We start from the raw sequence: 4126 nt of genomic DNA, 5'->3' as shown, positions 1-4126 counted from the left end.
ACAACAACAGATGCATTGACAGAGAGACAGCAACAATGGACTCAAACAGGACAACGGTGAGGCTGGAGCAGGGTCTGGTAGTGTTTCGTTCAGGATCAGAGTCAGAACTGATTCCATGGTCCCTAACTACACTAGCCTGATGGCAGAAGCTGGATTCATAGCAGGACAGAGTACAGGATCAGGCTGTATCTCGATGCTGATGTCTTGACCCCGTTACCCAAGCCCCCGAGCTACCAACTGTGCCTCTAATCCAGTCACCAGGTCCCAGGTCTGCTCACACACCAAACCCAAGAGCAGGAATTTGGCGTCCAGAACACAGCGTTGCTAGGGGCACAGTGTTTCTGAGGGCCTGAGCTCTGTGTTGTTTTTCCATAGTCTCCTCCTAGCATAATGGCAATTTTGCATAACAATCTGGTCTTTAGAAGCTAACCCGTGTTTGCTAAGTGATGACATTTCTCAGATGGAGAATAAGGTGAAAGACACTGGGGAAAGATTTTGTCACACTTTAAGAGTAGTAGTTGGAGAACTTCCCACACCAGTCACATTGAAGCTTCTCCCATGTGAGTCAGCATTGATTTCCCACATTGATTTACTAATGGGGTTTCTCTCATGGATAGATTCTGGGGAGCACTACCAGTTTCTCTCTAGAAGCATTTCCCAGAGTCATTACAGGAATATGGTCTCTCCTCTCATAGTTTACAAAGGCAGAACCGGCATTAAAGGGTGTACACATAGCATGTGAGATGGTTCTAAGTGTTCTAAGATGGAAAATATGGTGCTGGATGGGAGCTTTGAGAAAACAAGAAATGTCACCCCTAGAAAAGGCTTCCTTGTATTTTCTGGACAGGTTTTGATGTCAGAGAGAACAAATTGTCTGCCTGGAAGAAGTAGGAGTGGACAGGGCTGTTGTGTTAGGTGTCCTTAAGTTCATTCTGACTCATAGTGACCCTCCTTGTATTGTGAGCAAGGCAGTGTTAAGTTGGGCTGAAGTCGCGGAGTGTGAACAAATTCACACGTATGGTACAAAGTAGAAAGCTATACTCACCCTTTCAAGGGGCCTAACACCAGAGTAGTGTCAGCCCTGAGGGTCAGATGCTTTGGGTTCTTACTGGGTTTTCAGGAGGGAAGGCAAAGAGGCATTTCGGACAGGTGGGATGGGAGGTCGTTCTACAAAGTTACGAGATGGTGCCTTCTGGGCTGGCATAACAGGATATTGGCAGGTGATTTAAGATACTGCCCATCTGGGTGAGCATCACAGGGCATTGGGGATGAGTAAAGAGACTGTTAGGACTCCTGGTGTGGCGCTGGGGACTAATGCATCAGACGGCAAAATTATTTGAACTGCAAGGTGGGTGGTTCAGCTGCTCCTTGGAAACCCTACACAGGGTTGCTATGGGTCGGAATCGACTCGACGGCACTTAACAACAACAACAAAGATACTGTCCATTGCTAAGCCTTCAGGAGGTCATTTATGGCCTGTGGACACTGGGCAGTTTAGGGAATCACTCATCAGTGGGGGTGGCTGCTGTCCGTTCCTGAAAAACCAGCGAAACCAGCTAGGGGGTTCCCATCAGTGGGCCAGTAGTTCTACGGTCCTGCAAACCAAGCTCTGTAACAGGCTGGGGTCTTAATAAGAGTAAGCCGAGTCCACCTGGGACCACCACACCAAGTTTTCACTCCCAGCCTCTTGCACCATGGTTTCCTCTTTTAATCTCCTGAGATTTAACAGAAAAGTGTTCAAAACACTGCATGTCACCTAGAAATGCCTGCTCCGGAAGCCCCTGGTGTCCCAGTCACTCCTCCTGGAGTCCTGATGAAGGACTATAAAGTCCACTTCTAAGTAACACCTGGTAACTATTAATCAATGTATAATCTTTAGCTCGCTTTTGATGTAGGCTCTCTAAGACAGCTCACGAAGTAGCCTTGGTGTAAATCAACACTGACATGAATGGTTGGAATGTAATCATGATTTACCTTAGGCTCTAGCACCTGTGACAGCTAGAGGACTAGTTAAAGTGTACTTACTGCCTGTGTGATCTCCTGGGGAGAATGAATGAAGTTATGGGGAGATCAAAGTACATCACAGAGAAGTTGTAAATACCAAACAGGATATACCCCTGGAGTTCACTGGCCACCTGGAACATATTTTTCCTTTAAAAACCTCTGGGGAAGGGGAGGGAGGCAGACTGACCCTTGTTGGCACTTAGGCATAAGGGTGTCTGTCTCCAGGCGGATCCCGAATAAAGGCTTGTCATTAAGGTCTCTGAGCCTCTGAATGCATTTTCTTGAAAGAGCATTTGAAAAATAAGGCCTTGGGTGGCAGGAGCAACAATTCCCCCACCTTTCGTTTCTGGGTACAAACCAGTAACTTGAAATCTGTCCTAAGGTGTGGAGAGACAGGATAAGCCTGGCCAGTCCCTACTGGTCATGGAGTATTTTTATTCCAAGGTTGCTCACTGAGTGAGGCACAGCCCTGGGCAGCAGCAGGGCAGGCCCAAGTTGTCTGTACCCCTCAGGGGAGGGGGGTGCTTTTCCATTTTACAGCTCCAGTGACCACAAGAGGCCTGGCGCCAGAGTGGCAGACCTCATACTACCTGGGGTCATCTAAAAAAAATGGAACTATGTGAGGTAGGGAAGCCTGTAGTTAACTGTGGTTTCAGTGATATTCACAAGTACACACTAAGGGATTCTAGAATAGAGAAAAACTTGTCAACTATTCAAGGACCCAGCCAAGTACTGGGGTGGGGGTTACAGGCCGACAGAATGAAAACACAGACAGGTTCACGGGAGCAGTTAAGCTCTGTCACCCCCTAATGACGGTTTTCCAAGAATCGTGGCTTATTTCTGAGTGGTATGGCAGCATCTCCTGGTTCTCTGGAGCCCACTGCCATGATGTGCTGAGTAGTGTTGTTTCTTGTAAGCACTGGTACTTTAATACCAATCAAAACACATTTTTGGATATGTTTCCTCTCTTTAAATGAACTGCCCTGTCCCTGTCTGTGGGAGGTGGGGGAGACGGAGGGGGAAGCTGACACACACATCCAAGGACAACAAGGAAGGGGTACCCCAAAGGTAGGTGGGGCTAAGGCCACCCTTGTCTCTCCTCTTTTGAGTTCATATGATGGGTTCTTCTGGTCAGGGAAGAATACTCACATGGAGAGCCCAAGACACCTGACTGGTTTCTAACACAAGCAACTTACAGTCTTAATTAGCGTAGAGGCCTTCACTTTCAACCTCCCTCTTAGAAGCTTGAGAATACAAGGGATATTGGGCAAGGTGGAGCTCCAAGGGGACTCAGCCGAGTGGCTTTGGGCTACCATCACGTCTGGCTCTTCTGTGACCGGCACGGCAGCACTTCAGCAGCGATGACTCCAGGTTAGCCCCCTCCTGCCTGTTTCTCATTCCCTAAAACCTAGTGTCTCCTGTTTAATGACACTCTCTGATAATCCAAGTTCCAAAGAAGGAAATGACTCTCATGGCATGAGCTTTAGGATACCGTTCTGTCTTGATAACCCCATCTACACTGATTATTGATGACCCCCTCTAAACTGATATGAATCGGGCTGCGAACCTTAAGGTCAGCAGTTCGAAACTAGCAGCTGTTCCGCAGGAGAAAGATGAGGCTTTCTGCTCCCGTAAAGATTTACAGTCTCAGAAACCCTGTACAGGGTCGCTATGAGTTGGAACCGACTCCACAGCACATAACAACAACAACATACTGACTGATAACCCCATCTACACTGATTGATAACTCCTTCTATACTGATTGATAACCCCATCTACACTGATTGATAACCCCAACTATACTGATTGATAACCCCAACTATACTGATTGATAACCCCATCTATACTGATAGCTGCCCCTGTGGCCCCAATTGAGCCTGACTGATTAAGAAGGTTAAAAGAAATGTAGATTTCACTTTTTCTGGCTTTAATTTTAAAATTTATTATCAAAATTTCATATCAAGAATGCATGATGTGTAATCGAGGGGAAAAACATACACAACTGGCCCATAAGGTCAGTTTGAATCGCAAGGTCAGTGGTTCAAATTCACCAGCAGCCACTTGGAAACCCTATACAGGGTTGCTATGGGTTGGAACGGACTCGATGACATTTAACAAGAAA

This window comes from Chrysochloris asiatica, unplaced genomic scaffold, assembly GCF_000296735.1.
Source record: "Chrysochloris asiatica unplaced genomic scaffold, ChrAsi1.0 scaffold00485, whole genome shotgun sequence".
NCBI classification, from domain to species: Eukaryota; Metazoa; Chordata; class Mammalia; order Afrosoricida; family Chrysochloridae; genus Chrysochloris; species Chrysochloris asiatica.
This window is presented reverse-complemented; position numbering follows the sequence as displayed.